Here is a 24,569-nt window from a genome sequence, read left to right as displayed (position 1 = left end):
CAAGGCCAGCTCTAGCAAAACAAGCCCAGCTACTGGAAGAGAAGGAGAAAGAATTGAGATCTGTGATCACCCAGGGTTGCTGGTGCAATAGACCTGGAAGGTAATAAAAACTCCTTTTCTTCTCTGAACTTGGTTTCTCTTTTATAATGTTTCGCTGTCTATAATCCAGCATGATAGTCTCTGAATTTTCTTTGTATATGGATTAAGCAGCTATATTTATCATAGGTAATTTATAAACCAAGCAAGGCACTTTCAGGTTTAGCTGTGTTGTCAAAAAAGGAGGGAACTGCTCCGGGATTTTGGGAGCTACCATACAAGCTTTGCCACTGTTGGCTGTATGCTTTTGAAAGAAGAGATTGACACATCTAGCTGAAGAGAGCAAGGTCCTTTTCTGCCAGCCACCCTACAGTTAGTCATGGAGGGCTGAATTTAAAATTTGGGACTACTCCAGTGAATTAATGTAGACTTCCATCCTTACCACCTGGTTCTTACAGATCCACCTCATGCTGGTAAAAATCCTTCATTTACCACCGAAAGAAACTCTAACCTAAGCAATAAATGGTGGAGGTGATTCAGCAGGTGACATGCTCTCCCAAAATCATCAGTAACCAGTTCTTCCCTTTTTGCTCCCAGATCTTTGCTGCACAGTGGCAGCCAATTCAGTGTACTGGAGACCATAAATACATTCCTTATCATTTCTGCTGGTGCTAAAAGCCAAGCGGTGCATCACTTTTCTTCTAGACACTGAGTCTTTGGCAGCCTCTCAGCTTTGATTATGGGAAATACTTCTGGACAGCTGCAGACTAGCAGACACCTTCTCTTCTGAAAGACATGCATCAGCATAACCTTTCTATATAGCATGTGTTGAATTTGTTGTACAACAGTGCTCATGAAAAATCTGTTGCCACTAGGGATGTTTTCCTCAGCATTCTAGTGTAACCCTGCCTTCGCTAATTATGTTCTATCCTATTTAGTTAAGATTAAATAAGGGGCGCATAATCCTTCAGCTTGTAAATTATTGCTTTCCATCCTAGAGGCAACTGTATTGTGGTACCACATGGAGAGGTCGTTCCTGGTGGGCTTGTCTGTAAATCCAGTTTTCCACAGCATCTGTACAGTTTAAAACAGTTCAGCCTCTCTTGCACAGACAACACCTATCCATTAAGGGTTTGATGAGAATGACTGACTCAATATGTACAAAACAGTTCCTCAGGGAAGTGTGTTGCTTACAGAGTAATGAAACCAGGAGACCTCTGATGGTTCTGCTTCCCTCCATGAGAACTATCAGTAAATTAGGGCCAACCACCAAGAGGAAAGGATGTAGCTTGAAGATCCAGGAGAGGAATCTTGGCCATTGCTTCTCCTTGCACAGGAGCCTCCCCTACCACAGGCCCCAGTCTGTTCCTCTGCAGGTGAGAGCAGGGCTGCAGGGAAGGACCCACACCTGGGATGAGCCAGTAAGGTACAAAGCAGTGCTTTTATTGTTAGTGCCTTTCTCCACCACTGCCTCAAAAATAAGGTGTTTTATTCAGAACTGGCATTCCAGGCAACATACCATATTTCTGTCTCGGCTGGCTGAAAGAGAAGCACCAGACCAGGCCTGAGTAGCTGGGATTAACAATCATTTTTTGGGAGATGCCTCTTTGACTTCTCCTTTCTGCTTTATTCAGCCTTTCAGAGGCCACTTGCTGCAGAGCCATCTTCAGCGACCTGTGCTTCCCTGGGGTTTGCTAGCACTGCCCAGAGTGTTCGTGGTGGGGAACTGAGCCAAACAGCAGGGTCAGCACCGACATTGCCTCCGCTTGGTCGAGGTCCCTGAGCCTTCCGGAGGTAAATCCCAGGGTTGTTGGTGAGGCAGGGAGATGAATCTCCTCATGGAAGAAATGGTGGTGGAACTGGTCTGTGGGTACCTGAGGAGGAGGACAGGAGACCTGTCAGTAAGGTTAGGAGGAGAAGAGGGGCTGGGAAAGCATGTGTGCAGCACCCATGTTTGGGCTCAAGGGGACACTGTGGTGAGCACAGACCATGAGGACTTGTAGAGTGAGCTGCCATGGTGGTTTGCAGCTGTACATGCAACTATGTATTGATAAATAACACCAATACAACACCTGTTGAGAAATTACATAGCCAGGACACCAACTGGTCCAGTTTCAGTGAACACAGACCTACAGCTAGACCCCCTCCAAATCAACAGTTACTTCATCTGTACTTGAACCTTCAGGCTACACTTCCGCATAACAAAGTTTAAACAGTCACATTGCTAGTTTACCTCTTCTCTTTTTTCTTTTTTTTTTTTTTTTTTTTATGGTTTTATTTCTGTGTCCCACCCACTCAGTATGATAAACTCCTCAAGCTTTTAGTTGAGTATCACTGCAGTTGGCCCAGGGTGGCGTTACAGGTTACAAGTTAGGGGGGTATTTTTGTGTACCTGTGCAAGTTCAGCCAGTATAGGCTCTCATAGACTCCACAGGAAAACAGGCTTTGTTGGTCATGCTGCTCACAGAAGTCCATCTGTGTTTTTACCGAATTTCTCCATGCTGGCAGATAATTCTTGAAGTGGATGGAGGGTTACAGCTAAATGTACCACTATGAGCACTGGCACTTCAGTTTCCATATTCTGAGAAATGGCATGTGGCTGTGACTTTTGGCAATGGGAAGAAAAGGTCTGGAGGAGAGTAAAGCGGGAGGGGGTAATGATGCTCAGAGCCTGCAAGCTCCATAAGATAAATAATTTAGACCAGAGTTTTAAAGTAGACAGAATGAGACCATTCTGCTACTCTCCATAATCTGATCCTCTGAGTTTCTTTTAATCATCCTAGAAAATAATATGCAGATTTGGGGTTTAGCAGGACTTCCAAGTACTTGTCAAACCAAATCAATGCTTGCATTAAAAAACATTCTTTATAGAAACTCATTTCTGAGAAAGAGTTTGTGAAAAGCAAGGGCTGCTTCTGCAAAAGGCCTGGCTCGGTTTTGGCCCACACCAGATGTGATATTGGAAAAATAACCTGTTATAGTATGAAGAAGTATGTCTAAAGAGAGACATAAGTCACCAATTAAGACTTCAAACTTTAAAATGAACTGAAAAACAAGTCTGTTACTGGCAGTCTCATTTACAAACACTTGTCAGCATATGGTGATATCTCATTTTCTTCCTATCTGTAAGTAATGGCAGAAATGAGCTATAAACTGAGAGTCCTTGCTCTCTTTTTACACTCCTCCAGCCTTGTTGTATGCACAGGGGTGAGATTTCTTACCAAGACATCAGTGCTCAAAAAAAAAACCCAGTAAGGAAGCTCCTGTACCACATTTTTACCAACATAATTCACTTCTCAGAGGTTCCCCATCAGAGCAAGGTGTAGGCTTAACCGTACAGCTGCATCTGATGTGTAAGTGCTTATTTGATGTTACGTACTAGCAAGCTGTAATAATACCCTACCTCCTGCTATTGGTCTGCACTTAGCCTCCTTTAGGAGACCAACCTTTGAACTCTTATTTGATTTTTATCTCTACAGCCACCTTGGGTAGAGCTGTTATCAATGTCTAAATAACAGCCCAGCGTACAGGGCTGTAAGGGTTTTATAATGCTACTACTGGTAATTCCTCTTGCTGTTTGGGAATGAATTTTTATACTATCTTATATAATGACTTTAGAATGTATACAGGTTTCCTATATGTAGTTTGTGTTTATATTGTTATTTGTATTTTTATATTAGTGAAAATTAGTACACATGAACGTTACACAGATTATTTTAGATCTATACAGAGTACCCATGGTGGGGAAGGCTATGCTGTTTTAAGTAGTGTTGGTGTCTGGTCCAAAGGGTGAGGTTAGATCTTTTCAAGAAAAATCCTGAATTTGAATAAAGTATTAAATATTTTAAAAGAATATGGCATAACCTTTAAAATTTTCTCTGTTTCTGGACAAACTTCAAAATTAAATCAGTGCTTGGCCTGGTTTCCAGGGTGAAGGGAAGTGCCTTTTCCTGGGCAGTGGGGACAGAAGCCTCTTATTTCAGCTTGTGAGCAAGAGAGACCCCAGTGGCAGGTTCTGGATATGCGCATCATTTTATTCGACTTTGTGTGGGTCACTAAACAGAGATGTTGCAGAAAGGCTGTTGTTGGTGGTCAGGGCTGCCTGCTCAAACATCTAAATCCTCACCTGGGCTCTGCAGAAGAGACCTTTTAGGGTCGCTGCATCACAGCTGATCCCTCCTGTTTCTTCTTCTCATTTCCCTGGCTCCAGGGAAGCAGGTGGCAAACGGACCTAGCAGAAAGCAAAAATATGAGTGTTTCTCACTGTGGCTTGGTAAGCTGCAATGCACAGGGAAACAGGAAGATGGCAAAATGTATGTGTGTGCTGTGGGACTGGTGTGTTTATTTGAACAAGAACAAGTTACACTAGATAAGTGCCACCACCCCATCCACTGCACACAAGCACACAAGATTGTTGATTCAGGTGCCCTAAAGCGAAAGGACAGTTGAGATCTTTATGATAGGCAAATATCGTATTTTTCCTAATGTTTGGGCTAGTTCTTGTTTGCTTTCCTACCCAGAGCAATCTGGCTTGAATTTGTCAAAGCTTCCTCTGAAACCACAGTTCCCATGCATTTAGATGGCCATGTACAGTACAGTATCATCTTTTCCTTTGCAGTACTTTGATTAATTGTTTTTCTTTTTGTTCCAAGAATCAGTACTTATTGTTATGTTATTATGTATTATATATGTTATGTTATTCCTCTTCTCCTGCACTGCACCCTGACCATTGAATACTCTTTGAATTTCTTCACCTTTCCTGTCTAAGACACCAAATGCAGTTAAGAGCAACGTAGCAGATCGCATGTTCCCATTCTTCTATGGCCTTGATCACTGCCTGGGGTATTCCTTACTAACCAAATTATCTTTCTAGAAAACAGCCCTTGTCTGGCTCCTGGGTACTGAAATATTCTTCACGTCACTGAGGTTTATAAGGTGTTTCGCAGATGGTTCTGTAGAAATGTCAAGTACTGGTTGGTATTCATGAAAAACAGGCTGTTGCCTAAGCCATTAAAACTAAGAATGTGTTCTTGCAGGGACCAAGATGTCTTCACCAAATGATGTCAGTATGGAAAATGATGACTGAGACAGCATAGAATACAAGATCCTAATGGCCTATGCCCAGCGACGGTTGTCTGTTAGTAAATATGGGAAACTTCTGAAAAATGAGGCTAATGTGCGGAAATCACCGTCCTTAATCAGCAGAGAAGTGGAGATTGACCATCCGAGGGATAAAGATGGACCAAGCCAAGGAATAATCAACTTTCAGCGTCCCATGATAGAAGTGCAGAGCAAAACGGAATTGAAAGGAAAATCCTTGCCAGTATATGGTGGCAGAGCAGAGCAGGAAAAGTTCCCAACCCTGCCATTTTTCGAAAGTCAGGGGCCACGTTACTCCGTTTGTAAGAAACACTATGAGAGTCCTCAAGAAGGGAATTCTCAGCATCAGACAAGTATGTCTCAGTTCTTTCCTCCTGCTGTTTACCTTTAAATCTCTCTCTAAATAGATTAAATGGCTGGTGGCCTGTGGAAAGGCAGGAGGAGGAGAGTGGTTTTTTTACTTTTTGGTCATCTCTTATGCTAGCTGTGCTGATTTCCATTTAGTAAAGTGGATTTCCAAATCTTCAGTATTGCTTGCACATATAAGATTCATGCTTGTGACTGGCATTTCTGTTTTCCATTGTATAACTGTACACATTTATTTTTTTTCTGAGCATTGGCTTTTTCTTTTCCATACTTGGTTAAAAAGAAAACACAAAACACTGGTCAGACTAAGGACCTCCAAACTAAAATCAAGAAGGAGAAGTTCATTGAAGGTCAGTTCAAGGAGCTTTATCATGCAGTATATATTCCATACTAAACCAAAGTGCTAGACTCTGCTTGAAACTCTGGTGCCAAGCAGTTGCCAGAGACCAGGCTCAAGCACAGAGCAGCCTGTGTCTCTGGGCCACCTCTTGTAGCCCCACCATGTATCTTAAATGGAAACAGTCTTCCAGAGCTATTTAAGGCTCCTTTATGCATTGCTATTGTATTAAGTCTGAACCTGCCCTCCCATGTGTTGGAAGAAGAGCTGGAAGGTGGCTGTAGCCCATCTGACATCCAGGGATCCCACCCACATAAATGTCTTGTACCCCCTAAGCCCCCAAAGCCAGCCCCACGTCAGGGCAATGAGATCTGACCTTTCCTACTCTTGAATATATCTAATACTTTACCTTCTTTTATAAGACTGAGTGAGTAGGATGAGGTATCCCCATTAAGTTGCTATATACAGTATATGATATGTTACCATATTATTTTCATATACACAAGGTAAAGGCTTGTTTAATTTGTCCCAGCTTGAATACTGTTAGTTTCACAGCAGTTGCTCTCCTCTTTTACTGCGTTTAAATATATTTCTAAAAATTATCCATCACTGACTTCTCCAGCCTAATGTCCCTGATCAGTTTAGAACTCTCCTGGGCCAGCTCCAACCCAACAAGACCGTAATTCTCCCTCCAGCCAAATCCAGCTGTGTCTCTCAAAAAAGGTTCCCTGCCTCAGGCCAGTGCCTTTTGCTAGAGGGAAATAACTTTAACTTTCCATTGTTTGGTTGCCAGGGACGTATGTCTACATCCACATATCTGTTTTAATATCCATTTCATTTTTCACATTGCCAAGGAAAGCTCTCAAGAGTTTGGGTGCAATTACTTGATGGCCCTGCCAATACATCACCATGTTCCCTGCAGCACAGGTAGCAGCGTGGCCTTGAGGAAATACCTCCCTGTGCTGGGTGTTAACCTCTCTGGGGATCCTGCTTGGCTTCAAATATGCACTTCACCTGTGCTTCAGCAGATTGCTGGACCGATTCCTAAAATATTATTATTAGTCACTTATACTATGAGCAGCTGCACCGCAAGCTTGCACAGGCCGTTCTGGAGCAAATGAAGGTGCTTTTGGGGATTATCCATCTAAATTGAAGGCCTGTCCATTCGCCTAATCTTAGATCTCCAAAGTCATGAACAGGGTGATCCCCTTCCTGAAAGTTTAGCAGCTCCCTGACAAGCTCTGCAGGCAGATGAGGGGATGGAAATATCTTGTGGTTAATTGAAATGCAGCTTTTATTGGCTGCATTAACCCCTGCTGCCCTCACAATACACTCTGCCTGTGAATTTTCCATGTGTTATGGGTCAGGCCACTGCTGAGCTTGTCTTGATGTCTCCTGGTCATGCAGGAGCTGCCACTTAGCATTGGTGGTGGGGAAATGAAGCTTTACATCCCAACCTCTGTTAGGTGATATGTAAGGAAGAACACCTTTTAGATGAAACGAGCCTTGCAGCAGCTCCTCCTGCTCTTTGCCTTAGCAGGATCCCCATTAGAGTCTCCTCACCAAGGACGGTCGTTACACAAAGTGGATACAGCCAGTCTGGTTGCCAAGTTCTCCCCATATTCATGTCTGCTTAATACAACAGCATCAAGGACACGAGAAGGTTTTGTGCTAGACATCCCTCTAAAGTGAAGTCTTCTTCCCCTTTGCTCAGGATTAGCTGGTGGGAACAAGGAAAGAGCATTCAAATACTCTATATTTTTGGACATATAGATGAACTAAACATGGGCAATAGCACTCTCACAGCAAGGTCTAATATTCATAGTTCTATAGAGCAGTATACTCATGTTTCTTAATACATGGTGTGCCTCTGGCTTGCAAGGATGTATGCTAGCAAGCAACACTCACACTTGCTTCTGTGTGACCTCTGTATAGTTAGTTGCTGTTCAAATGTTAGAGAGGGGTTGTACTGCTTTACTTGTCTTTCTAAATTACTACCAGCTGATCTCAAGCAATAACATAACCCCAGCATGGGGAAACATGTCTCTTGGTATCCTGTGGGTACTTCCACCTCAAGGGGCATGTAAACAAGTAAATCACTGAGTTATTTCCTGGAAAGATTAATTGCCTTATTTGTTTCCCATTTTCCTTCCCAATCAGGTGAAAGAGCAGATGTCAACCGCATTGCAGACAAACTTGCCAAGCTTGTTACTTCTAGATCCCAGAAATTTCCGATACTGGTCTGGGCTCAGGGTCTATCTGTGAAACGACACGATAGCGACAGCAAGGAATATGGTAAGGGTGAAGAATTTCATCCTCACCACCAATATTTCAGGTTGGGATTGCACCCTGAGGTATTTTCTCTAGACATGGTGAAGCACTTGGGACTTGTATGGTAAGATGCTGTGAAGAAGGGAGTTTGCTCTGTTGTTTCTTGCTCTGCTGCCCATGTTTTCAGGGAGTGCTCTAAAAAGACCTCTCAAAAGTCCTTCCAGCTACTGCAATTAAAGGGAACATTCTTAAAAATTCAAGGAGGTGTGACATGAGAAAAGGAGGATGAAGGTAAAGGGACATAAGGTGGCAGAGCAGTGGGAGAAGCGGCAGGGCTGGGGACAGAGTAACACACCAGGGCTCTGATGCCAAAGACCAGTCCTGGGGAAATACTGCCTGGGTCAATCGCTCTTTGGTGACAGGGCAACACTGCTCAACAATGACTGTTAAAAGTCTGAACTGCTTGTCTTCCATGATGTCTACGAAGATATAGTTTGAATGCAAGTTTTCTCAGGATTTCTGCTTACAATTGAGATCCTGCCATACTCGCATATTCTTGAATCCAGCAAACCCAGAGTTTGTCCTGATGAGTTGCAGAAAGTGTAAGTGGTAATGATGTGGGGATTTTTTTCCATAATTTTGCATCAATTTTTGTGGGCTTCCCCTAGCTGCTCTTCTGTTCTGGCTTGTTATCAGACATACCTCAAAACCCAAAGAGCTGGCAGGGGGGTGTTAAAGCCCTTGCTCTTCCCAAGATTCTTAACTGGAGCAAGACACCGGGCAGATGGAGAAATAGCATTGCTTACTCCGTGCAGACTAGCACAGAGAGCTGCTGTTTAAAGCCTGAACTTAGAACTCTCCATGAATTTGCCACAAAATAGCAGCTATTCTCATGACTGAGTGGCACAGAGGCTTTTGCTATGGTTTGATATCTGGATCCTACTGGAAAGCTGTGATATTTATGTTACTCTTTTCTTTAACAGATGAAGAAATGATACGAACAATAGTTTCGCTGTTAAGAAATTCAGGGGACGAACTGGAAGAAATGGTAATACCTTCTGTTTTCAGGAGCTGCACAAGCTAAAGTGAGAGAGAGATGACACTTTTCTTGGGAGTGAATGTTTTGTAACCTAGTGCGCTCTGTCGCTATCCTGAATTTCTTTTTCCACATCTATGGCTTTCTGAAACCTTTGCCATTCATGCTGAAATCTTTCTTAAGACCAGAGGACTAGCAGAGATCTCTGTTGAGGTGGGGGAGGAAGGCAACAAAAATGTGCATTTGAAAGAGGACTCACTAGCCTCATTCCTGTCGAGTTTCATTGCATCTTGAACACTTGACTGACTCTGAGAAACCCTTATGTTTGCATTACATTTAGCAGACAAGTTGTTCCCAGCAGAGGGAGAAAAACTCTACAGCTTTGAGAGTTGCTGTAGGGAAACAAATCTGAGTGCATTTGAAAGCTCTGCCCAAAAGCTATAAAAGAACCCCTGCATTAATCCATTAGTTGGAGTGGATGTTTTCTCTATTAAAATATAGGTACCCATTCCCTTTACTCCATTCTTCAGCTCCCCCTACCTACAAAGGTATATTCCCACATGGAGGACACGCTCTGCTCCTGCTGCAAAGAGGTACCCAGATACAGTAAGAAGCACCACAAAGACCATGACTGAGCAAACAGAGCTTCTGAAGGCAGCTGTTGCCAGCACTTCTCATAACCTTGTTTTTACTCTTGTTTTCCCATCGCTCCTGTACTCCCATGTGTCCTCCCATGCAGGTCCCAATCACAGTATCACAGTATGTTTGGGATTGGAAAAGACCTCAAAAGATCATCTAGTCCAATCCCCCTGCTGGAGCAGGAACGCCTAGGTGAGGTCGCACAGGAACATGTCCAGGCGGGTTTTGAATGTCTCCAGAGAAGGAGACTCCACAACCCCCCTGGGCAGCCTGTTCCAGTGCTCTGGCACCCTCACTGAGAAGAAGTTTCTTCTCATATTTGAGTGGAACCTCTTGTGTTCCAGCTTGATCCCATTACCCCTTGTCCTATCATTGTTTGCCACCAAGAAGAGCCTGGCTCCATCCTCGTGGCACTCACCCTTTATATATTTATAAACATTAATAAGGTCACCCCTCAGTCTCCTCCAAACTAAAGAGACCCAGCTCCCTCAGCCTTTCTTCATAAGGGAGATGCTCCACTCCCTTAATCATCTTTGTTGCCAATATCAATGTCACTTTTATTTTGCTTTCTCTCTCTCTGCTTTCCTCATTCAAATGCAAAAAATCTGAAGATTTTTTTTGAGGAAAAAAACATGGAGTGACCTCCAGGGCCTGAAGCAGCAGCTTCGCAGCAAGGTGTGGGGTTTGTGTGTCATCTATTGCATTCACCACCACAACTAGACTATATTGCATGCATTACCTAGAGACGTTCTCCTTTCCCAATGAGATGGGGCAAGCAATTCCATCAAAAGTGGCTCAGTTTAATCAATCCTTATTTTCAGATCCAAAAGGACAGGACTTTCTTTCAGCGTTTTGAAGACATGATGTCCTACACCTTCTTCAAAAGCATCACTGATTTGTTCCTGAAGTATGCTGTAGCAGATTCACCAAGTGAGCCAGAAAGCCAAGTACAACGTATGAAAGTTGCCTTTATAATGGAAGTTGCCACCAGACTTAACGCTGTGGACAACCATCCTATGAACCTGGTCTTGGGCTTCGGATTGAAGTACCTCAGAGAACACTTCAAGCCATGGATTCAGGACCAGGGTGGCTGGGTATGCGTTTTGCCTCCCTTGGCTTGTGCATAGCCTGAGGCACCTTGAAACAGCACACTTTTCACAGAACTGACAAGGGCCAGGTGCAAACCAAACCAAACTGCATATTCTTTAACACAGCATGTGCTCCAGCTATGGAATTACTTGCTACAAGACATCTTCTCTCCTGCAAGTCCAAAAATCAATAGGAGACATTCATGGGGGGTTATTAAGTATAAAATGCTATTCCTGGCCCAGACAGTCTCTCCACCACAAACAGCTGAAGGCTGGGAGAAACACCAGGAAAATTCACGCTTGCTCTGATCCTATACTTGTCTCTAGAAGTCCGCCGTTGGCAGGTCCTGGTGACAGCACAGTAGTTCAGCAGGACATACAGCCTGTCCTTATGGTGTGGCACACTTCCACTTTCCCTGCACAGAGAGGCATCTGTTTATCTTCACATACCTCTTTCAAAGTCAGCTTTGCAAGGTGCTCTTTTGCCAGCAGCATTACTGGGCTGCTGCACCTTGTAGCTCATTTACTGGCATTTGCTGGGAGGCACTTGCAATGGAAATCCTAGACCTTTTGTGCTCCATGAAGCAAGTGGAAATATTCAGGAGCTGTACAGCCTGTGCCCATTGGAATAGACAGTGTGTGAGGTCAGGAAATCCTACTGACAAACCGATTGGCTGACCTCAGCAGATTTGAAATCAGGATGAGGGTCCTCATTGCTTTTATAACTGTAGTTTTTCTTTCTGTGTTACAGGAGAAGGCTTTTGAGTCACTGGATGAGGAAGAAGTAGAGTAAACATGAATGAATTAATTCTCCACGGTGCGGGAGCCTTCAATTAAAGAACACGCAGGATCTTACCACAATCTGATGCCAGAATGATAAGTGGCTATGTTGGGTTTTGTTTTGTTTTTCCATGGAATGTTAGAGTTTTGCATGGGTAACTCTGACGGGTATAATTGCATTTTCTCAAAGCTGGTATTGATGTAGAAATGTTCTTTGGTGGATATGAAGGCACCTCCAACTCCCCTTGTGCATTCAGCCCCATAGATAGTGAATTTGAGTACCTTTCTGAGTAGAGATGTTTGCCACTACTCCTATGGATGGATATTGAAGTGCAAACTGGAGGAAAGCATCAAAGTATGCAATCAAGAACCACTGGACTGTGATCAGCCATGAACCAAGACAAGTGCTGCCAGCTTCGTGTGGTTCATATTAGTACTATCTGTTATCAGTTCCACAGTCCCTTGTTAGAAGACACACCTGCACACCGCTATCAGTTTCCTCTCTCCCTCTTGCTCTCATTAGATTCTCCAAAGTACTGATGCCATTTAACACTTCTGAAAGGGACTGAGTAAGGTTAATGAGAGCTTTTTACTCCAGTGCCTTCCCCTTTCCTCCAAGAAAATAGACTTGATCTACCTACAGATCCTTTTAACTTGAACTCTTCTGTTTTACATGCCTTCCAAGCATAGTGCGATAGATGTTGACTTCTACAGCATGATTTTGTTCATTAATGTGGAAGATAAAACTATTGTGAGAGCTTTGTAGTCCGATAGATTTAAAACTTATCCTACTGTGTCAGTTGCCCCCCTTATTCAAAAGAACATCGATGCTATGTGTAATCTCAGGGATTTCTCTGTAAACTGAACCGGCCCTTCGGCCACTGAAAACAAGTGATCCGATTAGAATTCTAGAATCTGTACGTGTGACACTGGAAGGAATAACAGTGCATCGTTTAGAGTAGAGGCAGATGCCGGGGAAGCTATTAATGATTTTGAGGCTTGGTTTGTGGCCCATTTAGCTGACGACTTTTGGATTGCCGTCTCCCACAAATCCTCAGTGGAGAAAGAGGGAATTCAGGACATCTGAAGCTCTAAATCTATGGCATCGCTTCTGTAACTTTCCAGTACAAACAGGTAATACTTCCTGAACAGGCTCTCTGCCTCTCAGTAAGATGCTGTTCCACTACAGGTATTCATTCCATGTGTACAAGTATGTTAACTATAAAGATTGCACAAAGAACTTATTAACAAATCATGAATTTGAATAAAAGTGATGAAAAGCATTTTAACCGGATGTGTAAAATATGCAATGCTATCAAAGATCAAGTATTTTTCCAATAAACCCTAAACTTTCAACTCGTGTAGCAAAATCTGCCTCTGTTTGGACATGCATGAGTGAAACAAAAAACAGAGAAGTTGGAAGCAAGTTACCTTTGTTTCCCTTCTTCAAAGGAGTTGAGAAATACTTTATATATCTCTAAGCTGTTAATCTCAGATTCCCTTAGTTTTTAAGAACATCTACTCTTTCTGATCACTTCGGATATCCCCAGAGGGGGATGATTTGTTGGGGGGAGGCAAGCGCTTACCCGAAAGTTCAAAATGTTGTTAATCTCCTTCCATCTCTTTCTCCAACAACTTTTTCCTATGGAAAAAAAAAGAAAAAGAAGTGAGAAGTTCTACCCTCCCACACACTGTAGGCTGCTGCTTTGTTATAAATTTGATTGGTTTCTAAAGCAGGCTTGTTAGGTAGGCCTTGGCTCGGAAGAACTAGATCTGATTCCATTTTAATTACACTAAGACTAGACTTGGTCTGCTAGCGTACGCCAGTTTGCCATTAGTTGGCCACTAGCTTATAGAAGTCACTTTTGAAATTGTCTCTGCTTGAATAACAGTCTGCTATTTAGAGAGGTGCAAATTCTGTGTTTGTGAGTGCGGTTTTCCAGCTGAAGGTTTAGCGGCCCTAAACCCACAGTTGTCCCTCATCCCCAGTTTGGTATCTCAGGGCCAGTTTCATACCAAGAGCAGAGTCAACAGCAAAACAGACTGTCTTGAATGGGAATGTGAGAACAAGCCGTCCAAGAAAAGATATTCAGCTGTTTTTTATTTTTCTCTGGGTTGTTGAGAGGGTTTTTTTTCAGTAGCAGTAGGGGCCAGCACAGGAAATCAGCCAAGGGAGCTGTTTCTTATTTAGCCATTCTTACATTTGTCATCCACATCAGATTTTAAGAGCAATCTACTCCTTTTATGGCCAGGATCTGTGGTAACCTCCTTGCTGGAATGATGGCTTTGGTTTATTCTAAGAGCAATCAGCAAGGCTCAGCACCAAGCTGTTGCCACTGCTGCTGCCTGGCATGAATTAACAAAGCTGTACTACTGGCTTAACCAGTCTTCGTCTTGCTGTCTTCTTTTAATCTGCAGTGACTAAAGTAGCAGCAGTTAAATGTGTGTGTTTTGGGTGTGTATGGAAGCAGAAGGGATGTTGTGAGAGTGACTGGCCGTGCCTTCATTTCTCGTTACTCTCTCACATGACATCTTTGCTTGTGTTTAGCTGTAGGAACCTTCGGTGCCAATTTGGGGTGTTACTGTAAAATATAGGGAGGTTTACTGTTAAGACAAGAAACGTTGCTTGGGATATTTCATATTGTATATTGATCCAAGGAAGCATCACGCTATTTCTCATATCAGCAATCTTAATATTAACATGAGCTGATTTCACCGTGTGTTAAGGTTGCAATGACAAGAGTTTAGCTCTGTGCAGGTGGTGCTGGGTTTTATTTTTAAACGACAATAGGCCCGTCCTGCAGCTATTTAAAGGGAGTCAGTCCACTGGGGCAGCCTGTGTTGGCACCTGGGACCTAAAAATGTCAGGTAAGAAGATCCCACGTGCACACATGTTGCACAGAGGAGCTCTGCCCTGACTCACGGCTGCAGTGCCCCTTGCTCCAGTGAGTAAGCAGAAATAGTAGAAAACAGCGCGGAACCTTCACCCCAAACCAAACATTTTACCTGTCCGTTACTTCCCTTTGCATGTTGTCAGAAGGCTGGATTTTTTTCAGCTTTCAGGAAATGCCAGCAAATCCAGTATTTCTCAAAACAACGCAAAACAAAAGAAACAAAAAAAATCCCACAAAGCAAAAAACAACCAACCAACCAACCAACCAACCTCCCCCCTGCCAAACTGCTGAGGTACAAGGAGGCATTCTTTCATCTTATCACCACATCACTTGGTCTCCTTCTTTTTAAGCTGCTTCTCCTTTCTGTCCTTCCCACGGGTGAGTAGTGTGCTGCTACTACCAATACACACAGTTGAGTAGACAGAAAAGCAGCAGGTGGACAGAAAGTGAATTGCAGCAAAGCACCAAGGGGAACAGCTCAATAGACACCATTGTCTGAAAAGTGGATTTACTGCCTTTGACTTGTCTGCTGTAGAGGCTCAGGATCTGGGACAAGTTCAGGGTTAAAAGTTCAGAGCTGGGGAAGGGTGAGAACCAAGCAGAAAACATCAAAGCTGATGGCCTTGCTTGTTTGTTATCTGCAGCTGTGATGTTCTTGCCAGGGATGGTGTAAACCCCAGAAGGGAGACAGAAATTCTATCTCTGTTGCATGACACCCAGCACAGCAGGTTGTGCCATGTGATAAGGAGATGTTCTGGGATTGGAGCTACTGTGACCCATCCTAAACAACCCACAGAGAAGGTTTCTCCTGTATCCTTTGACTTGCTCCACTGCATATCTGCTGCAGCCAAAGCAGAAAGCTTTTTTGCTGGGCAGATGCAGAGATTAAGCATTTTCCTTCATGGAGTGACAGAAAAGATGGGTTGCAAAAAGATTTCTTGCTGGAGTCAGCATCTTTGTTGACTTTTACAATAGTCTTCCCAGGGTCGCTTTTGGCAGATCCATGCCAAACATGGCTCTAACCTCTTCTCTAAGGGGAAGCTCAGGTGCTTCCCAGTCACAGCCAAGTGTGATAAACAGGAAACCAACTGAATTCATCACTGGGTGCTGGAGAGAGATGGGACTTAAGTTTTTAGAAGTCAGACACCTAAAGTGGAACTTTCTGTCTGCCACTGCAGTGGTTCTGCTTTAAATATTCATCACACACAGCAGCACAATGGAAAATTTGGGTTATGTTTGTGCTATCTTCCCTAGAGATCTGAACTGGGATTTTCTTGCATGCCAGCTGGCTATTCTAAGCCCTGTCAATATGGATAATACTATCCCTTGGATAATAACACCAGTATTATCCTCTCTGGTCTCCACAACCTGAAATAAAAGAAGTAAAAGGAATTACTGGAGAGAATCCAGTGATGGGCTACAAAGATGATTAGGGGCACCTTTCTCATGAGGAGAGACTGAGAGAGCTGGGTCTGTTCAGCCTGGAGAAGAGAAGGTTGAGAGGGGATCTCATCAATGTTTATAAATATCTCAAGGGTGGGTGTCAAGAGGATGGGACCAGACTCCTTTCAGTGGAGCCCAACAATAGGATAAGGGGCAACAGGCACAGACTGAAGCACAGGAGGTTCCATCTGAATATGAGGAGAAACTTCTTTACTCTGAGGGTGCCAGAGCACTGGAACAGGCTGCCCAGAGAGGTTGTGGAGTCTCCTTCTCTGGAGACATTCAAACCCCCCCTGGACACATTCCTGTGTGATCTGCTCCGGGTGAACCTGCTTTAGCAGGTGGGTTGGACTAGATGATCTCCAGAGGTCCCTTCCAACCCCAACCAGTCTGTGATTCTGTAATATATCCAGGGGAGCATCTGCTAGGCTGGTCCTGACTTTTGTTAAGCAAGGCCTGAAGAAAGTCTTTGGTGATGCCAGCAGAGCCTAAATATTCAGTATAGGTGCCTGTAGTGAAATTAAAATACTTTTGGTGGGTCAAGGCTCGAGGACAGGTTGCCCAGAGAGGTGGTGGATGCCCCATCCCTGGAGACATTCCAGGCCAGGCTGGACAGGGCTCTGAGCAACCTGATCTAGTTGAAGATGTCCCTGCTCATGGCAGGGGAGTTGGATGAGATGAGCTTTGAAGGTCCCTTTCAACCCAAACTATTCTATGATTCTATGACCAGACCAGAGGTATGAACCATACTGGGATACAGGAAAACTACAAACACACTCTGCATTTGAAGTAGCTGAGCGTGCCTGGCTCCAGCTGGCTTGGTTTATTTCTTTCATCGAACTAGCGTGTCTTTGCACCTTGGGAAAGGTGCCTTCTTCCAAGTAGCTGGGTTCCAAAGATCTTCTTTAGGGCAGGGGATACGGGAATTGCTTCAGGCATCATCACCATGTTAAACATCAGTGAAAAGGTGAGAGTGTTCTTGTGACTGACCTTCTCTGGCAAAGCAGTGGAAGGCTGCTAACAGCAGCCAAGGCTTGTGCTTTTCCTTGCCAGCCCCAATACCAGGAAACCCTGAGTGAGCTCCTCAACCTCTCCCAGAAAAGCCCTGAAAGATTAACCCTCTCAGGTGGTGTTCTAGGCTTTTCAAAATTGTTGTGAAGTCTAGATGTCAAATTTGCCTTCTGTATTTTCTCTTTTCTGGTAAATGCAAATCACTTGGTTACTTTTTCTCCAGAAGCAAAAGAGCAAAAACTTTTAAAGAAAAGCTGAGATCTTCTATCCCACCTTCTCCAGGAGCTAAAGACTAAACAAAATGCTGAATATTACATAAAAGCCACAGCACTTAGACTTGAAAAATACTGACATAATTTAGAGACAAGGTGTCCATAGCAGAGATGTATTCCACCACACTGATCCATACCACCTCTGTAGAAATAATTACAACAAAAACACGCTGCACAAACAGAGCGTATGGACAGATGATTTCCATGTGGCTTTTCCCAAGCCAGTGCTCACACAAGGAAAGCTCATCCCTTTCCACAGGAGTGGGGAGTGTTCACCACCACCCCACCATAGCCCGTCCCATTTCTTCTATCTGCTGTGCTTCAGCTGCTCACTGCCCCCTGGTTTGCATCCATCATCTGTATCCCAGTTTGGGGTACTCGGGTCATTATTGCCAAAATGTGGGACATAATTTGTCCCACTTTCACTGTGGCCACTCCAAGGTAGATATCGCTGCACTTTCCCAGCTCACAAAGAAACTTTTGAAGGTTGCTGACCTAGAGAGATCCTGTGCAGGCTCAAGTGCTGGGGACCTAAGCACCCACAGAAAAGTGCCTGATTTAGCCATAAAAGGACACAGGTTAAAACAAAACAAAACAAACAAAAAACCAACCAAAAAAACCCCCACAACAACATAAACAAAAACCAAAGAACACCACCAAAACCTTGAAAGTTTGAACACCTGAGCCCAAAACTGAAACCAGGTTGTATATCTAATAGAACTCTAGTATCTATTAGATCCTGGGTCCTCCCTGAAAATGAATTTCTGCCCATCTGGAGGGCAGAGCACACAAGTTGGAGGAGGTGACGCACGAGGTGGCGTGGTTAGCAAATGCACATGCCCATGGAAACGTTCACCTGGCCCAAACCTGCTCCTATTTTCAGTGGCCGTGCCCAGTGGTACCACCCTGTGCACCTGCTGTCTCTTCCCTTGCAGTGTCCCCACAGGTGAAGAGCAGAATGGGTGGTGGCCCAGCCCCACCGAATCAAGGAGGAACCTCCCATCAGTGGAGTGAAACTCACCCTTCCACAAAAACAAACAAACAAGTGATGCTGAGGAGCCAGGAGCTTGCACGTGCTCTGCCAAGCCTTAGCGTGAAGCAATGTGCTAAAGTATTAGCAAGGAACAGGGCAGAGTTCAGAGCTGAGGTCAGCTCTCTGCATTTAATTAAGGCATGTAGGAGTCAGGAAAGACAATATCCCATTATTGAGTGCGTAGTGCCTGTCATGCTAGATGCAGTGTCTGTAATCAATTAAAGGAGGCAAATTAGCCTTTAGTGCCAGAAGAAAAACCAAAATCTGAGCCAGTTTGATGGACCAAAATTAAATGTGAGACAGGAAGAATTTATCGTCCCCACAAAAACGTTTGGAATACACGCTGGAAAGAGACTTCAAGAAATCCATGGAAATGCTTTGAAGGGGGGTGACTCACAATCACTTTGAAGGCTAAGTTTTCTTTTTACTTTCACAGAATCACAGAATTTTAGGGATTGGAAGGGACCTCGAAAGATCACCTAGTCCAATGGCCCTGCTGGAGCAGAACACCTGGATGAGGTTACACAGGAAGGCATCCAGGCGGGTTTTGAATGTCTCCAAAGAAGGAGACTCCACAACCTCCCTGGGCAGCCTGTTCCAGTGCTCTGGCACCCTCACTGAGAAGAAGTTTCTTCTCAAATTTAAGTGGAATCTCTTGTGTTCCAGTTTGATCCCATTACCCCTTGTCCTATCATTGGTTGTCACAGAGAAGAGCCTGGCTCCATCCTTGTGACACTCACCCTTTATATATTTATAAACATGAATGAGGTCACCCCTCAGTTTCCTCCAAGCTAAAGAGACCCAGCTCCCTCAGCCTTTCCTCATACGGGAGATGCTCCACTCCCTTCATCATCTTTGTTGCCCTGCGCTGGACCCTCTGCTTTTGAAAAAGGTTTTAAGATTCATAAACTGTATTTTGCTCTATGTGCGGGGGGCTTAGGATAACTTCCTTATTCCCATTCCCTGAAATGCTACTGAGTAAACTGCTTCTCCTCTTTGCTTACCACTGGATCCTTGAAGGGCGGTGCTCAGCATCTCGTCCCCAGCACTGTCTTGTGATCCCAGCAGCGTGAAAACCAAATGGCGCTTTCGGGTTGTGTCTGCCATCTCTTCCTCTGCTTGGACAGACCATAGGACAAAGCATAGGAAAATGTGCAGATATATCTGCGTGGATATGTATACCAGAGTCTCTCATATGAAGAAGAGGAGCAGGGAAACCTGCAAAACACTGTAATTACCACCATTAAATGCTCCGCTTGCCCCACCGCTACTAATGTTTTTCAAAAGAAAGGGTTGGAAAGTATCGTATTATTTTACCTACAGACAGTGATGCAAACAAAAGAAGCTGAAAACCACTGTGGCTACAAATTTGCTGTGAAGACTATGCATGTGAGTTTGCAGTTCATTTGTGAGGCTTCAGTACGGACATTATGAAGGCTCTCAGCTCAAAAGTAAATTGTTTAATTACCTACTGGTCCCTCTCTCTAGCAGCCCAAGGATGGGTGAAGATTGTCTCTTTCACAGCTATTAGAGTGTTCAGTATCTTGCTGTAGTTCTTCCCAAGAAGAATGGGCTGTCAGCTTCTTTGTGTGCATACTGGAATAAAACTATACATACACCCAAAAATCCAACATCTGTGGGTTTTTTTGTGAAAAAAATTGAAATAAAAATATTGGAGGCACCTATAAGTACAAATATGATATCGAGCTCTTCTAGGTTCACATAAAAAAACCCACAAAGAGGTAAGAGATACATCAGGCCACCGAACCTATTCTGTCTGGAAGGGATGTAGAAGTCATTAAATATAAAACTAACATCACAGTTGATATGCAGCAGAAACAGGTAGAGGGAGAGGAGTTGATTCTTACTCTTGATGCTCCATGTGAAATTCAATTCCTTCTAAGGACTTTTTGACTTACAAGTAGCAAAGCACCTTTGGGCATGAGGGAGGGATCTTCATATTTAATATGATCCTTGCTTGTAGTGCTTTTTTATTTTTTCCCCCAGCTTTTCCATGTCACAAAATAACAAAAGAATAGAAGTGGCCAGGATCATTTCAAATATGGAATGGTCGCTTGAAGCTATGCAAGAAAGATAAGCATCTTGCCCCCTACCCCTGCCCACACCCCTCCCCCCCCCAAAAAAAACCCAACCAACCAACAAACCAAACCAAACACCAACTCAAAGCCTTCTCCGAAACCATCTTTTTCATAACTTACCATTGGTTCCCAGCAGCGTGCTGGGGTTAGGAGACTAAATCCACCAAGTGCCTGTGTACAGTGACAGCAGCTGATTGTGCACAACAGCAAGATAAGTGCCAGGCAGTTGGAAACAGATGTTGGAGAAATCCTGCAGTAAATGATGATGCTGAATCGCCAAGCCCTCTTAGCTCCACAGGTGCTTCGCCCGTTGCCTTTTACAGTCATGGAAAGAGATAGGTTTTACTACTAAGATAAAATTAATCAAGGTAACGCATAACAGAAGTGTGAGGATTATGTCTTTTGTCTGTCTTCTCCACCATTTTGAAACCATCTGAAGCTGAAGAATGATTCAAACATCAGATGAAAAGAGAAAAATGCATGTGGTAGAAGAAGCCAAATGTCTTAAGGCAGGAGAAAACCCAGCCCCCTCTTTTCCACTTGATCCCATGCCCTAGCACTGCCAGACAGACCTATGCTTTCTACTAAGACCTGGAAAAACCAAGAGCAACTCTTCCTTACCTGATGTTGGTCACCAGACAATTTCCCCTTGCATTCCGTCTCTACAGCAAGCCCATACTTCTGTCTAACTTGCACCAGCTGCCATCAGCGGATGCGGAATGTGCTGCCTTTTGGGTGGCCAAAACCAAGGGAGGGGGCCAGGGGTTTTGGAGCGGTGGATGTCACACACAGACAGCATGGAGAGGCCATACGGGTACTGCACTAGAAGGACGGCAGAGAGAAGTACATTTCTTTTTTTTAAAATAAGCCTTTGTTATTAGTGCTGCTGGTAGAACAACTATTTATTAGAAGCATCTGAAAGTGGCTTTCTTCCATCAAGTAATTCATCCCTAGCAGCTGTGCTTCAGAACAACAGCCCACGTTAAAGCCATCCGTGCAGCAATGTTGCAGCCACAGTGGCATTGAGGGAGGAATCACTCTGTCCCCAGCAAAAAGAGCATGCCTTAAAAACACAAAGTTAGGAAAAATACACCAATGGATATATATATATTTTGAAGCATTTATTGCCTCATGAGCTGTTTTAATGAAAAATTAATTTACGGACTCCCTTCCTGCATGCAGTAGGGGCCATTTTCTGATCTTTTCTCCTTTGGCTTTTCAGCACAGGGCATGTTTGCCTAAAATCTGGATCTTTATCTGCAGGATTCACCTGCTGTTCGCTTCCCGTCTGAGGTCAAATCAACGTGTCAGCAACACTACACTCATTTCCACAGCAACCAAGCGCCAGTTCACAGTGAGGAGAATGGTGGCCTCAGTTAAAGAATGAGCCACAAAAGCACACAAAACGCCCTCGGAGGCCAAGGTCTGGTCTTCATTAGGCACTCTACGTAAAGAGAACCAGGGGAGGCACAAGTCAGGAAAGAGCCCATACACAAGCACAGCACACAGGAGAATTTATAACCCTTTCCCTGGGCATCAGCAAGTGTACAGGAGGGCAAAGGGCTTGTGGCATGCTGGGGTGCCTGAGCCAATTTGTGCTGCATCACCTCTATCACCATCTCCTCCTTCAGCTCGCCTGCTTCTCTCTAGCCAGCCCCAAAACACTGGCATGAAAAACTGCTGAAAAATGCAGTCAGGGCAGTGCAGGAGAGGGATCACCACCACCAGGAAGCCCTTATGGTCTCATGAAGCAGCCCAGGGCTGTCACATTTTCTGCCTCACCAAGCCACGATGCTAATTTCTTTATGGCTGCTCCGCTGTTCAGGACAAAAGTGGCATGGCTGGCTCCTTGGGAGCTACGTCAAGGAAGGCCTGAGCAGCAAACAGCTTATCTCACAGTGTTACTGTCACCAGTTCCCTCAGCTACAAAGTGCTGCCTTTCCCCACTCCCTCAGGTGCTGGTACCTTTGCCAGAGGAGAGAGAGGAACCAGCGGCACCGGGGTTTCTCCAGCTTCGCTTCCGAAGAGCCTCTTTGTTCCATGGATGTTTTCTCTTCCTGCTTTAAAGACTAAACAGAGGCAGGGAGAAACTGAGCACATCTCTAAGGACACAAAATCAGCAAATGGCTCACACTGGCCACACTCTCTAGAAGGCTTTATCCAGTGCTGGACTTGGTCAGCCCTGGCATCTTCCTCTCCCACCCTCTGTCACACAGCCAGTGACTCCCTTTTCACTTCTTTATTCCCATCATTTTTTTCCTATGGGTGTGAATTCAAGGGAATGCTCTTGGCTCCTCCAGCATGCCCCTTCTTCCCCACATACCAAGGGCAAGGCAGGGACAGGGGGGTGGTTATGCCTCGTTCTCCCACGTTCATTCTCTCCTCCCTGCTAGAGTACTGGGGGTGTAAGTGGGATGGTGGGAAAGGTCCCTCAAATTGTTGTCTCTGCTCCCTCCTTAACTGATCTTGCCTGGCCCCAAAGGAGTCAGGCCCCTTAATGATTCTTCATTCCTAGCACAGACAGGGTACAGAAAACACAGGGCTCCATGCTTTTTAGTCAGACTGCTCCGGCTCTTCGCCCTGAACTGTTCATTTCTCCGCTCTGCTGGGTTATTCCCCCAGCGGTCCCTGCCATGCCAGCTAGGCATGCTGTTCTGGTGAGGAGCTATTGCCGTGTTCCTGAATGACTTCAGAGGGCCACCTATAACACTGTCCTTTCTTCTTATTGCCCCATGCTCCCAGGTCCCTTCCTACCCTACACCCTGTATCCTTTATTCGTCTTTATGCTCGGCTTTCCCAATTCCCCCCATGTACATCCTTGCAGAGGAACAAAGAGCCCAGAGCACAACCACTACACCCTCATCACACCTCTTTCCTCACAGTCCTTCCAGCCTCTCTGCCCATATGAGCGATGTTTTCCTGCTACTCTTTCCCTGCAAGGGAAACGGGCCCATGAAACCAGGAGGAGCTTCCACAGCACCTGAGCTGCAGCTCAAGGCTCCTGGGCTTTCCTCCTGGGACAGCCCAGCTGCTTCACTGCAGGGTCCCAGCACCCCAGTAGCCATCAGAGCTGCCTGTTGCCCTTCATCCATCAAACCACCAGCAGGAATCACCAGTTTGAAACGTGTTGCTGAGGGCAATGCAGGGGGAGCTTGTTGGTGGGTCACTTAGTCATTCCTCTCCAGCCATGTCTGCTGCACGTTAAGGTAGGGACGAGTTTCTTGGCAAGGACACAGGGCCAAGGATTTTGGCAACACTGACAAACAGAAAACACCACATGAAATCTTTCCATCTCCTCAGACCCAAACGATATTCTTTACATGTCCTCAGGGAAACAAACTCCGCAGTTTTTGCAGAGCGTTCCCCTTAACTGCACGGAGAAGATATCTTGCTGTGAAAGCAGAGCTGGGGCAAGATCCCAGCTGTGCCACACCAAGGCAGGCATCCCGAGACATCAGACCATTCCTAGTAAGCAGTTCCTTTATGCAACAGAGGGTGCAAGCAGGAGAGGGCCAGCAGCTCCCAATTTTTCCTGTAAACAGGGAGTTCGCATTTAGTTGCCGCACATCTTGTGGTGAAAAAGGGCAAGGTAAAGATTACTTACCCAGACTGCTTCTATAGGCGAAATGAGGTTTTCTGTTATTATTTTACCTTTTTAAAAGTGACTGAGCCAGCAACATATATCTTATATTCCCAGCCTTATGCACCAGGAAAGGGGATGCAGGAATAGCAGCCGCATACACAGCAGGTTTGATGGAAGGCAAAACTTGCCCTTGCGAGGTGCCTGCTTTTCATAGGCAGTTCTACCAAACATCCCATGAGTCCCACGCAGACTTCACTCAGCTAGGTACAAAATCTGCTCCACAAAAACAGGTCAAACACGTTCAGCAGTTCCCGTTCAGGAACGAGCATGTGATTTTGCATTCTCACCTTCTTAGCGAAGTGCTGCCAATACCGGCAGATTAAAAAAAAAAAAAAATCTCATCTTTTATGTTCTTAATGAAGCATTCTTCCCCCTACCAAAACAAAGAGGCAGTGTGTTATCCTTCCTCCAGTACAAAAACAAATGGCAGGGTTCCAGCGCTTGCAAGTCGCCTCTGCTTGTGTGCACACGCGTAAGGGAAGACACAGAATCGGGCAAAGAAAATAGATTATTTTCAGACT

General features: G+C 44.6%; 1 long non-coding RNA gene across 1 annotated transcript; it reads right to left on the bottom strand.

Annotated features, from left to right (window-relative positions):
• Positions 1-1,475: 1,475 nt before the first annotated feature.
• Positions 1,476-24,120, bottom strand: LOC309446208. The gene is made up of 9 exons (XR_014185428.1): positions 24,057-24,120; positions 23,386-23,937; positions 22,371-22,474; positions 21,027-21,227; positions 20,526-20,719; positions 19,311-19,534; positions 13,240-13,295; positions 4,163-4,267; positions 1,476-1,910 (listed from the first exon to the last, which is right to left on the bottom strand). It is a non-coding gene; the product is annotated as an uncharacterized lncRNA (long non-coding RNA).
• Positions 24,121-24,569: the final 449 nt, after the last annotated feature.

Source organism: Streptopelia decaocto (genome assembly GCF_964273445.1).
Source record: "Streptopelia decaocto genome assembly, chromosome: 1".
NCBI lineage: Eukaryota > Metazoa > Chordata > Aves > Columbiformes > Columbidae > Streptopelia > Streptopelia decaocto.
Note: the sequence above shows the minus strand (reverse complement) of the source record. Positions and strands in the feature narration are given on the sequence as shown.